The sequence below is a fragment of the Bos javanicus genome, chromosome 11 (genome assembly GCF_032452875.1).
Source record: "Bos javanicus breed banteng chromosome 11, ARS-OSU_banteng_1.0, whole genome shotgun sequence".
Taxonomy (NCBI): domain Eukaryota; kingdom Metazoa; phylum Chordata; class Mammalia; order Artiodactyla; family Bovidae; genus Bos; species Bos javanicus.
Genome location: NC_083878.1, coordinates 81,314,110 through 81,327,900, shown reverse-complemented (window position 1 = coordinate 81,327,900; position 13,791 = coordinate 81,314,110). Strand labels below are relative to the sequence as shown.

General features: G+C 39.4%; 1 long non-coding RNA gene and 1 pseudogene across 1 annotated transcript in view; both read left to right on the top strand.

Annotated features, from left to right (window-relative positions):
• The window catches only part of LOC133257411 (uncharacterized), a 60,455-nt gene extending 52,064 nt beyond the window's left edge, over positions 1-8,391 (top strand). Inside the window, exon 4 of the long non-coding RNA XR_009739540.1 lies at positions 8,101-8,391. This is a non-coding gene — a long non-coding RNA (uncharacterized LOC133257411). The remainder of the gene's footprint in view (positions 1-8,100) is intronic.
• Positions 1,602-2,257, top strand: LOC133256548 (selenoprotein H-like; annotated as a pseudogene).
• Positions 8,392-13,791: the final 5,400 nt, after the last annotated feature.

Sequence of the window (13,791 nt, the reverse complement as noted above, 5' to 3'; positions counted from 1 at the left end):
CCTTCCAGCAGACTATCTCCACCCACGTCCTAACTCTGAGCAAGGCACCCTTTCATCTTCTACAATTTATGAAGCCACAGGACTATGTCCATCAGCCTGGCCCATGCATGGATTTTTCTATACAGGGTTCTAAAGGTTTTTATTTTTAGACATGATGAAGTATAATCCCAGTACCTATTCTAAACTAAATTGACATGCTTATTACTTTAAGGTAACAGCATTATTCTGCACCTTCCATTTATTGCAGCTGGAAAGCTAAGCATTATATTCATTTTAAACCAAGACCAAAAATAACTCATGCTTTAGAGCATTTTGCTTCACAAGTGGAGCCTCAATTTAGGCTTTCAATGATCCTGTTAGAGTCTATTGCCCCCAGCTTGTAATAAACCAGCAACAATGGTAACTGGAGTGCTTCCTTGGCTTGAAACACAGTGTACTTTCTTGGATGAAAAAGATTCAAGCTGGGAATTCTAGAATTGCTGAACCATTTTATGTTTCATATATTTAACAGCGAGTCCCCGCTGCCTTTTCTTCTGTATTGCTAGGTACATGTACCAAATTTATATTTGAAAATGCAGTTGGTACACTGGAGAATCTATTAGCTCAAACCTCTCTTTTTAAAAGGGGTATGACCCTTACAACACATTCAGTGAACTCAGAGAGTTAGCACAACTTCAAGGAAACCTCAGAACTGGAAATCTAACTTATTACCTTCTCAACTTTTTCCTCCAAGCTGCAACTATTTCTTCATTTGAAAACTCAGTATCTCTCTGCTTGTATGTATGTTTATACAGAGTTTGATCAATAGATTGACTGACTTCTAAAACATACAAAGATAAGACAGCACAGATGGGTGAATGTTCTCAAAACAAACTTGTAAAACCAGATGCATAGTTGTACTGTGCTTAGTTGCTCAGTCTTGTCTGACTCTTTGCGGCCCTGTGGACTATAGCCCACCAGGCTCCTCTGGCCATGGGGATTCTCCAGGTAAGAATATGGAGTGGGTTGCCATGCCCTCCTCCCGAGGATCTTCCCAACCCAGGGACTGAACCCAGATCTCCTCCATTACAGGCCAATTCTTTACCATCTGAGTTACCAGGGAAACACAAGAATACTGGAATGGATAGCCTATCACTTCTCTCCAGGGGATCTTCCCAACCTAGGAATCGAACCCAGAATCCTGCATTGCAGGCAGATTCTTTGCCAGCTGAGTCACCAGGGAAGCCCCGAGATAGTTACCAACACTTAAGTTTCCCTGGGGACTTCCCTGGTGGTCTAGCAGTTGGCACTCAGCCTGCCAAAGCAGGGGACACAGATTCAAATCCTTGGTCTGGAAAGATTCCACATGCTGAGGGGCAACTAAGCCCATGTGTCACAAATATTGAGTCTCCACACTGCAGCAACCGAGCCTGAGTACCCCAGAGTGTGTGTTCTGCAACATGAGAAGTCACCACAGTGAGAAGCACACGTGTCGCAACTAGAGAGTAGCCTCCACTCACTGCAGCTAGAGAAAGCCCATGAGCAGAAACAAAGACCCAGGGTAACCAAAAATTTTGAAAAATATAAAAGATAAAAATTTTAGGGGCTGCGGTTCCGCGCTCGGAGCCGGGCTGGCTTGTGCCCGCGGCTGTGCCCTGTCCCCAACCGGGCCCCAGGCGCCATGGCGTCCCGTGGGAGGAAGCGGAAGGCCGAGGCGGCGCTGGCCGCTGCGGCCGAGAAGCGGGAGAAGCCGGCCGGCGGCCAAGAAGGGGGAGTGGAGGGGCCGAGCGTCGTCATCGAGCACTGCACGAGCTGACGAGTCTACGGGCGCAACGCCGCGGCCCTGAGCCAGGCGCTGCGCCTGCAGGCCCCCGAGCTGACGGTGAAGGTGAAGCCCGCCAGGCCGCGGAGGGGCAGCTTCGAGGTGACGTTGCTGCGCGCCGACGGCAGCAGCGCGGAGCTCTGGACGGGTCTTAAGAAGGGGCCCCCACGCAAACTCAAGTTTCCGGAGCCTCACGTGGTGCTGGAGGAGCTGAAGAAGTACCTTTCGTAGGGAGGTGGGGCAGAAGGCGTCTCGCTGAGCCTCTGTCCCTGGTGATGTTGGAGCATTTATGACGGGACATGGCCAAACTTCAGTCATGTCCCTGAAGCTGTGGTTTCCTCCCCTCCAGAAACGAGGGTTCAGTTGTGAGGCAGTCCTCTAGTAAGACATTGAAAAGTTCTTGGATTTGGTTTAATAAAAATTAAAGGATTTGAGTTTACATAAAAAAAAAAAAAATTTTAAGAAGTTTCCCTGGTACTCCTTTTATGTCATTATTTCTCCCCAAAGTAACCACTTTGGCCACCTGATGTGAAGAGCTGATTCATTTGAAAAGACCCTGATGGTGGGAAAGATTGAAGGCAGGAAGAGAAGGGGACGACAGAGGATAAGATGGTTGGATGGCATCACTGACTCCATGGACATGAGTTTGAGTAAACTCCAGGAGTTGGTGATGGGACAGAGAGGCCTGGCATGCTGCAGTCCATGGGGTCGCAAAGAGTCGGACACGACTGACTGACTGAACTGAACTGAAAGCAACCACTACTGGGGCTTTGAATAGCCTAGATTACTATTGCCTAGTTTGTTGGAATAAATAATTTCCTTGTTCGCAGGTTATGCATATGATTAGATATACAAATACAGCCAAACAGTTTTGCTAGCATCATCCTCTCACTGGCAATTACATGTAAGTTCCAGGTTACCCAAGTGTTTGCCAACACTTGGCGTTTTACACCTTTAATTTGCATTTTCATTTTGACTAATGAAGTTAAGAACTTTTCCATTAGTTTATTGGCCGTTTAGGTGTCATTGTTTACAGAAAATTCGTTTTAATCATCTGCACATTTTCAATTAGATTGTCAGTCACTTTCTTATTGATATCTAGGACTTCAAAAAATGTATCCTGGAGATGAATTATTTGTTAAACATATGTCCTGTAAATGTTTTATCCTGTTCTGAATAAGTTGCTTTTACACTCTCTTAATGGTGTGTTTTGAAGAACTAAAACTGTCTACATCAATTTTAATATAGATAACTTTAAGTTTTTCTTTTGTGATTAATACTTTCTGAGTTCTGTTTAAGAAATATTTGTTCACTTCAAGTTTATAAAGATGTTCACCTATGTTTTCATCTGTTGTAACTTTTACATTTATTATAGATCTAGGACTAACTTTTTGTGTGGTTTGAAGTAAGGGTCAAGGTAATTTAATTTTTTCCTTTGAAAGCAATTGATTTAGCACCATTTATTGAAAAGATTACTCTTTCCCACTGCACCACAGTGTGTATGGAATCTGTTTCTGGAGTATTTATTCTGTCCCATTATTAGATTGTCTTTTTTTTTTTTTGGTCTAAGTATCACACTATATTAATTGCTATATTTTATACTAGATACTGATAACTGGTAGTTTTTAATCTTCCAGTTTTCTTTTTCTTCTTATTGCATTCATTATTTTTAGCCCATATAAATTAAGATTCAGTTTGTCACTTTCTTTCCCTTCCCACTTCCACACACACAAAAAATCTGCTAAGATTTTTTCCACTTGAAATTTAATTAATTTTATATACTAATCTGAGAGAAATTAATATCTTCAAAATACTGAATCTTTCAATCCATGAGCATAATTTATCCCTGATCTTATTTATGTTTTCTTAATTTATTCAGTAAAGTTCTGTAGGTTTTGTGTCTGTGATGCAGAACCAGTTTTTTTTTGTAATGATTTCAGGTTAAAATATGCATAACTACTATTCATGACTAGGTCATAGTTTGCACCAGATGTGACTTATGAATTATGTTCAGCAATAAACAAACTGGTTTACATACTTTTAAACAAATCGAATCCATTGCTAAGGAGTAAAAGAGGAAATAATGAACTCTGCTCATTATTTAAATAATGGCTCTGCTCCATGAACCATACTTTGAATAGCAATGGTATAGAGGGTCTGTACATCTTTCAGCATATTATTTTCAAATATGATTTTTGTAGGTTATTTCCCTATATGAGTTTTGAATGCATTGCTTTGTTCAACATTTTGCTTCGCTCAAGGAAACAAGTCTTCATCTATCATTATTTCTAAGCACATCTGCTTCTAACAGATTCTCTAGTCTTTTTGATCTGCCATGCTTAGAAAAACAAGCTAGATATTCTGGTATTAAACCTTTTTCAAAAGAAGGAAAAATTTTCTATTCTCTATTTCCTATTCTATTTTGGTGGCATCTAGCTGATCTACACTGACTTTAAATGCTTCGCTTGAAACATATGGATGCTGTTATCATTTGCTTTGTAAATGAACTTAATAAATTGACACTGTTACACCTACGTAAATTATAGATTAAAAATCCATGCATCCTGTGGGAACTCAATAAAGATTAACTGAAAAACAGCACCATTAGATCATGCATTGCCTCTCTACTTTAACTTGAGGGCTGATTATAATACTCCTTTTAAACCAAGGCCAGTCATAACTCATAGTTTTAAGGCATATTTGCTAGGACAAAACCTATGCCGCAGGAAATTTAAATGGTTTATCTGAAGCTCTTAAGATTGTAAAAAGCAGAATAAATCCTGAAATTTCTGACAATCACTTCCATAGTTTCTCTTCTCAGTCATGTAGTTCACAGTATATGCCAAAGTCTCCCTCCTCACCACATTCTTACCCTCTGTATAGACTATCCATGGGTATGGATTGAAAAGATAGGGCAATAAAGTGAATTTGCTTCTTGGTTTTAAAACACCCACTTCTCCCTACTGACACAAATTCCTACTTCTTTTCTCCATTAGCTCTTCTCCCTGGAATTTTATATATACATATACATATATATATATATATATCAAAAAGTCAGGTACATATATGATCTGTCTCTGACAAAGGCTTCTATCTTTAGCCTTTAACTGTAGTAGATAAAGCAGCTTGAACTTTGCAGTTCAATTTTGACTTATCAAATGAACTATCATTCCCAAAAATCAATATCCAGAAAAGCCTATGGGCAAATGTTTCATTAATTATAAAATGTTATATGTGGAAGCATCCTAGAAGTCACTCATCAGGAAAAAAGAAAAAAAAGTCACTCATCATTATCTAAGAAGTACATGGGAATGCCTGTGAAAATTCACTAGAAATCATCCAAATTAAAATAAGAATTCATTTTTATTAAGCTCTTTGAATCCAAGTGAATTGCATAACTTCTGACTTCAGGGTCTTTCTACATTAAATTGATAAAGATATTAATACCTACTTACCAAATTTTTGTCAATAATAAATGAGAAAATGCCAGTGAACTACCACACAATGGCTGGTGTGCAATGTGTACACAATAGATATAGCTCTTAATTTTAATACATTCAGTTGCATTATAGATAAAAAATAATGTGTGTTATTATTCTTTATACCCCAGAATCCCTCACCACCACTCTCTAGCATGGCTCCTCGACACATCACTGTGGTTCAGTCACTCTGTTTATTCCCAGGAAACTTGTAATTGTAGACTGTCTCTCCATAAGTAAAATTGAGCATCTGGGAGGGAAATTTATAGCCTCAAGGACTCAAAGTCTAAGATGGAAAACAGGCTACTCAGTTGCTTCATTTTCATAAAAACCAGGAGCACTATCAGTACCCCCAGAAAATGGATGCTTACTAACAACATTTTTGAACATCAATTATTTAGTAAGTTATTATTGAACTCCTTGTGTATATTCAGGTCTAGTCTGCACATCTTTTGGACAATAAGGGGTAGGGGGAAGCTGGGAGGTCATACATATGAATGCCAGGAATATAATCCAGAAAAGAATCAGTCAGTCAACAGGATAAAGATGTAAGCAGTTTAGGTGAATAACTCAAAAGAGATTTGACTTAGTTCTGATCCTTTGACTCTTCCTATTTCATCTATAGCACAAAGGAAACATGGGATATTAAGGACAAATCAGTTGTTCTTAGAATTTCTTTCTTAGCAAAGTCAGCTCCAATGGAAAAAATTGTAAAGCCCTCACTTCGTCCTGAAAAATCCAGAAAAAAATACCTTAGCATATTTACAAACTCTTTGGCATGCTCTGCTGACCAATGGCCTGGAGAAGCTAGAAAATTTACCAAAGTACCAAACTGAAATAAATCTGGAAGAGAATCACCAGATAAGCCAGTAAGACCAGCTGACCACACACCATTTACATCAGCCAAAGATGGTCCTTGAATTGCTCAGTCATACTTCACTCTAGCTTTGTACAGGAAATTATTATTAACATAACCTTTCAGGGCATTTGTAAATCAGAAAACAATGCCACCTGTGACAAGTAAAAACTTTAAGACTTAAAAACTTTGAAACAATTCATGAGTGAACACAGGGATTTGACAGTTGTTTGTTTGTCTTGAAGATTTGGCGAAAACTCAAATGACAGCATAACAGCAGTGAAGTGACTCTCTGCTTTGCTAGTGCACATGGCTCTGTCACTGATGTCCTATCCCCCCGCCATATGCATCCTCTTACAGAATGTTCACGTAAGTCTGGGTGGCCATTAGTCCTACTCTCAAGAGATACTTAAAAAAGCAGATGCAGTTTACACACTTTTTATTTAATCTCTTTCTAAAAAGATGTGTTAAGCACATTACTTTCCAGCTCAACAACTTTATGAAGTTCTCTATTTTCAATTTTTTTTAACTAAGGTTCTTCTGTATGTGAATTCACAACTCACAAAGAACTTTCTGTTCCAGAAATACATATTGATTCTTGCTCCTGTGAACCTGTTACTCGTAATCCATTTTCAAGTTTCACTCACATCACTACCTGCACATAGAATTTACATCATTTCTTCCTCTTAAACTCTTGAACATCTATATTGTTCAAATATCTATGTTGTTCAAGAGACTAAATCTCACCTTACTAAGGACTTTTCTTAAAGCATGTTCACATTCCATGAGTCTTTCTGGTAGGTATTCTTCATCTCATCCACTTGGAACTGTCACAATGTGCTGTTGTTGTTAGGTGTATGCATTTGCATATCATTTATCCAGCTCACATTTATTGAAGGTCTATTCTTGTACTGTCCTGGCCCCAGAGAATAGGGAAATAAAAGACAACTCTTCTGTCCTTAAAGAGTCTGACAGAGAAGAGTCAAAAAAAAATTATCAAAAGTAGTTATGAAGATTTTTGTGGAGCACAAGCAAATGGAACAATTAAATAAGAAGAGGATAATGGAAAGATTACAGAAAGCTTGAAAAGAAAGTTGTCTTTTAGACATATCTTGATGTAAAAGAAAGCAAATAATAGCTAGTATCTACTCATCATTTAGTATTTATTTCAGATTCCAACTGCATTACTTGTATCACTTCACTTGATCCTCACAGTGACCCCATTATGTAGGCATCATCAGCACATCTCAAACTTCAATGTGCATATGAATCTCCTGGGGATTTTGTTAAAGTCCAGATGGTACATTGAGAATGTGCTGGAAGAGTGGGCATGATGTCTAGGATGACAGAGCCGTTCACTTGCTTATTCAATCAGTGACATATAGAGATAAGAGCATTCATTTTAACATACCCACAATGGGTTAACCCACAATGGGTTAAGTTCTTTGCTGCCCCTTTGCATATTATCTCTTTTCCTCCAATCAATTTTATAGATCACAGCTATTGTCCCTATTTTGTTTATGATAAAACTTAAACTGTGAATCAGTTTATGGTCTAAGGTCACTGAGCTAGTAAGGATGAGAACTGGAATGCAAATTGCATCTTCCTGGCTCCAGAAACCCCAATCGTATCATTGTATCTCATTATTTTATTTCTCAATATGTCCATGGTAATCTTAGATGACTTAAAAATAGCCCTTTAATTTCAGTGCCCTCAGCATATGAGTATATAGAGAAAGATATAATCCTTCTCTATTATCTCCATCCCATTCTGATGGACTGGGATTGCAGCTGTATGGGAGAAGAGATAATCAATATTTTACCAAATGCAAGTAATGTGCTTGAACTTGCTTTAAAGGAGTCAATTTCAGTTTTAATTATCTGGAAACAACAAATAGGAATGGAAATATTAATAAGCTACAGGGCTGGAAATGCCTGATGGATAAAGATAATCTGTTTCAACAGGTACCCATCAGCATTGGAGAGCTGGACAACACTCCATTCTCTGCATGAGTTCCCTGCAGAGTCCCTGGGGAGAAGAAAAAAAGCACCATCTGAACTGTGAGTCAAGTTACCACTTTTAGGGCCAGAGCAATGTCGTAAGGAACAATAACTGCATGAAAAATATATTTTATTTTAAAAGAAGTCAAGAAACAGGCAGATTTGGCCTTGGAGTACAGAATGAAGCAGGGCAAAAGCTAATAGAGTTTTTCCAAGAGAACACATTGGTCATAGCAAACACCCTCTTCCAACAACACAAGATCAATACAAAACCATCTGGACTTTAACAAAATCCCCAGGAGATTCATATGCACATTGAAGTTTGAGATGTGCTGATGATGCCTACATAATGGGGTCACTGTGAGGATCAAGTGAAGTGATACAAGTAATGCAGTTGGAATCTGAAATAAATACTAAATGATGAGTAGATACTAGCTATTATTTGCTTTCTTTTACATCAAGATATGTCTAAAAGACAACTTTCTTTTCAAGCTTTCTGTAATCTTTCCATTATCCTCTTCTTATTTAATTGTTCCATTTGCTTGTGCTCCACAAAAATCTTGTGTTGTTGTTCATGTGATGTTCTACACATGAACATCACCATATGATCAATACAAAAATCAAATTGATTGTATTCTTTGCCAAGATTATATTCCAAGCCAAAGATGGAGAAGCTCTATACAGTCAGCAAAAACAAGACCAGGAGCTGACTATAGCTCAGATCATGAACTCCTCATTGCCAAATTCAGACTTAAATTGAAGAAAGTAGGGAAAACCACTAGACCTAAATCAAATCCTTTATGATTATACAGTGCAGGTGAGAAATAGATTTAAGGGACTAGATCTGATAGACAGAGTGCCTGATGATCTATGGACGGAGGTTTGTGACATTGTACAGGAGACAGGGATCAAGACCATCCCCAAGAAAAAGAAATGCAAAAAAGCAAAATGACTGTCAGAGGAGGCCTTGCAAATAGCTGTGAAGAGAAGTGAAAAGCAAAGGAGTAAAGGGAAGATATATCCATTTGAAGGCAGAGTTCCAAAGAATAGCAAGGAGAGATAAGAAAGCCTTCCTCAGTGATCAGTGCAAAGAAATGGAGGAAAACAATAGAATGGGAAAGACTAGAGATCTCTTCAAGAAAATTAGAGATACAAAGGGAACATTTCATGCAAAGATAGGTAAAATAAAGGATAGAAATGGTATGAACCTAACAGAAGCAGAAGATATTAAGCAGATGTGGCAAGAATACATAGAAGAACTATACAAAAAAGATCTTCATGACCCAGATAATCACAACGGTGTGATCACTCATCTAAAGCCAGATATACTGGAATGTGAAGTCAAGTGGGACATAGGAAGCATCACTACAAACAAAGCTAGAGGAGGTGATGGAATTCCAGCTGAGTTATTTCAAATCTTAAAAGATGATGCTGTGAAAGTGCTGCACTCAATATGGCACAAGTTTGGGAAACTCAGCAGTGGCCACAGAATGGAAAAAGTCAGTTTTCATTCCAATCCCAAAGAAAGGCAATGCCAAACAATGCTCAAACTACTGCACAATTGCACACATCTCACACATTAGTAAAGTAATGCTCAACATTCTCCAAGCCAGGCTTCAACAATACATGAACCATGAACTTCCAAATGTTCAAGCTGGTTTTAGAAAAGGCAGAGGAACCAGAGATCAAATTGCCAACATCCTCTGGATCATGGAAAAAGCAAGAGAGTTCCAAAAAAACATCTATTTCTGCTTTATTGACTATGCCAAAGCCTTTGACTGTGTGGATCACAATAAACTGTGGAAAATTCTGAAAGAGATGGGAATACCAGACCACCTGACCTGCCTCTTGAGAAACATGTATGCAGGTCAGGAAGCAGCAGTTAGAACTGAACATGAAACAACAAACTTGTTCCAAATTGGGAAAGGAGTATATCAAGGCTGCATATTGTCACCCTGCTTATTTAACTTATATGCAGAGTACATCATAAGAAACGCTGAGCTAGACCAAGCACAAGCTGGAATCAAGATTGCCGGGAGAAATATCAATAACCTCAGATATGCAGATGACACCACCTTTATGGCAGAGAGGGAAGAAGAACTAAAGAGCATCTTGATGAAAGTGAAAGAGGAGAGTGAAAAAGTTGGCTTAAAGCTCAACATTCAGAAAACTAAGATCATGGCATTCTGTCCCACCACTTCATTGCAAATAGATGGGGAAACTGCCGGGAGCCAGCGTGAGGAACTCTGCCCGTGGCAAAGGTCATGAGGAAGGAGGCTTAGCATACGCAAAGGCAGGATCGAGCCTCAGGAGTCCCCCTGGAAATTCTCGAGCATCTACCCCCAAAACCAGAGTCTGCCTACTTTACTGCTTTGTGCTCTCACCTACACCTCTGACTTTACGGGGGGCTGTCCCCCACCACCTCTCTCTGAAAAAGGTTAACTTACAGCTCCAGTTGATAAAGTTCCTGGGTGTGACAGGAGTGTTTAAACCTACAAACTCCTTTGGAAGTTCTCTAGCCTGCCTGAATAGGTTTTCTGGCCACATGTGATTGTTCACAGCCTCCCAACTGTGAGAGGCATGAGATGTTCTAAACTGTCTAAATACAGATTCCTTTGAGCAGTTAAAAAATTGATTAGAAATTGTATCGGTGAAGGGTTTTTCACTTGTTGGGCTAATGTTTGCTGCTAAGTTTCCATATCCCTTACCTACTGTGTCCCTGGCAGTGTATTGATTAATATAATTGGTGTATAGGAATGTAAGTAGTAGCTTTAATGTTTGTAACCTTGGACCCTTGAGTTAATTCTTTTCTTGTTATAGCCCACCACACCTTTGCCCTATAGGAATGCAACTTTATCTAAAGCTTTCAGAGGGTGGCGCCTGACTTTAGAATAATCACCTTTAGAGAAAAATAAGTTTTCTGAAGAAAGGATCATAAAATGTTAACAGGCCTCTTGGCCAGAAGATGATGTAATTCACCTAACTTTTGCATATGATAAGTTTGCAGGAAGAAAGCCTGACTTACTGCTGACTCTACCCCTTCCCCCATTATCCTCTATGCATAACTTAAGGTATAAAAACTACTTTGGAAAATAAAGTGCGGGCCTTGTTCACCGAAGCTTGGTCTCCCCCTGTCATTCTTTCTCTCACCTTCTGGCTGAATTTCCATCTGGAGCATGGAGGCTCGTCAAGCCTACTAATTATGCTTGGGCTTCTAAGATCTGACCGGGGAGGCCTTAGTGTCTCCTCTCCTTCGGGAGAACGGGAGGACGCCTGTAGCCTACGTAGGTGACATAAATTCCTTGCCTTGGAATTTTATTAGCTTTCCACGTAAACCAAGTTATTCAGCCCCTTTTCTCCACTGAATTTTCTCACTGAGCTATCTTTTTCACTCTTTATATCTTTAATTCTATCGTATCCTGATCGCCAAAGCCGTCTCCCCTTCGAAACCCCTGACTCCAATGGGGCTGGACCCCGGTAGGAAACAATGGAAATAGTGACAGACTTTACTTTTTTTGCTCCAAAATCACTGCAGATGGTGACTGAAGCCATGAAATTAAAAGATGCTTGCTCCTTGGAAGAAAGAAAAGTTATGACCAAACTAGACAGTATATTAAAAAGCAGAGATATTACATTGCCAACGAAGGTCTGTCTAGTCAAAACTATGGTTTTTCCAATAGTCATGTATGGATGTGAGAGTTGGACTATAAATAAAGCTGAGAACTAATGGCGAAGAACTGATCCTTTTGAACTGTGATGTTGGAGAAGACTCTTGAGAGTCCCTCAGACTGCAAGGAGATCCAATTGGTCCATCCTAAAGGAAATCAGTCCTGAATATTCATTGGAAGGACTGATGTTAAATCTGAAACTCCAATATTTTAGCCACCGGATGCAAAGAACTGATTCATTTGAAAACACCCTGATGCTGGGAAAGATTTAAGGCAAAAGGAGAAGGGGATGACAGAGGACAAGTTGGCTGGATGGCATCACTGACTCGATGGACATGACTTTGAGTAAGCCCCAGGAGTTGGTGATAGACAGGGAAACCTGGTGTGCTACAGTCCATGGGGTCACAAAGAGTCGGACATGACTGAGCAACTGAACTGAACTGAACTGATTTTAAGAGAACTTATTGTTGTCATTTTCCCTGGTCCACGAAACCTAGTAGGAAAGAATCTTGTGAGAAAGGAAATACTTAAGGGAGGTTATAGGAGGTTTAGACAAACCTCTCTGGCTTCTATTTAAGCTACAATTCAGCTGTGATTAACTAATGCTTCCTATCTTAACAGATGTTTCAAGAAGTATTTTAGGTACCTTGTTTCATATTATCATCATAAGACCTTAATTGTGTATGATTAACCTCCTCAATAAAAGGATGGGCTCAGTACCTTTCTTGAAATCACACCATGAGCCCAGAATACAGTTGTTACTGAAGTCAGCCTGTCTCAAGGATCTAGAGCATGGTCCACTGCTCCTAAACTGCCTCCTGTGTAATGTCTAGGAGAGATGAGGTTAAAAGTTCGCTCACTATCAATGCTGTGCATCAAAATCATGTTCTTTTTGATATGATATTTTCAAAATCAAGGAAACAAAAACAAACATCTTTAACACAATTAAGTCTGGCATAATCTTTACAGACAGAAGAATTTATGAGGACAAGACAATCCATTTCACATAGCTGAATAAATTATTTAACCAATCCTATGGTAAGAGACTGACTTTTGTTTAATTTTTATTGGAGTATAGTTGCATTCAGATCAGATCAGATCAGTCGCTCAGTCATGTCTGACTCTTTGTGACCCCATGAATCGCAGCACGCCAGGCCTCCCTGTCCATCACCAACTCCCGGAGTTCACTCAGACTCATGTCCATCAAGTCAGTGATGCCATCCAGCCATCTCATTCTCTGTCGTCCCCTTCTCCTCTTGCCCCCAATCTCTCCCAGCATCAGAGTCTTTTCCAATGAGTCAACTCTTCACATGAGGTGGCCAAAGTACTGGAGTTTCAGCTTTAGCATCATTCCTTCCAAAGAAATCCCAGGGCTGATCTCCTTCAGAATGGACTGGTTGGATCTCCTTGCAGTCCAAGGGACTCTCAAGAGTCTTCTCCAATACCACAGTTCAAAAGCATCAATTCTTCGGCCCTCAGCCTTCTTCACAGTCCAACTCTCACATCCATACATGACCACAGGAAAAACCATAGCCTTGACTAGACGGACCTTTGTTGGCATTACAATGTTATGTTAGTTATTCCTGTACAGCAAAATGAATCAGGTATATGTATACATATAGCCCCTCTTTTTTTGGATTCCCTTCCCATTTAGGTCACCACAGAGCACTGAGTGGAGTTCCCTGTGCTATACAGGTAGTTCTCATTAGTTATCTATTTATACATAATGTCAATAATATATATGTGTCAATCCCAATCTCCCAATTTATCCTACTCCCCTCCCCTCATTGGTGTGCATACATTTTGTTCTTTATGTCTGTGCCTCTATTTGTGTTTTGCAAATAAGATTATCTATACTATTTTTCTAGATTCTACATATATGCATTAATATAGGATATTTGCTTTTCTCTTTGGGACTTACTTCACAGGCCTGGTGTGCTGCAGTTCATGGGGTTGCAAAGAGTCGGACACGACTGAGCAACTGAAC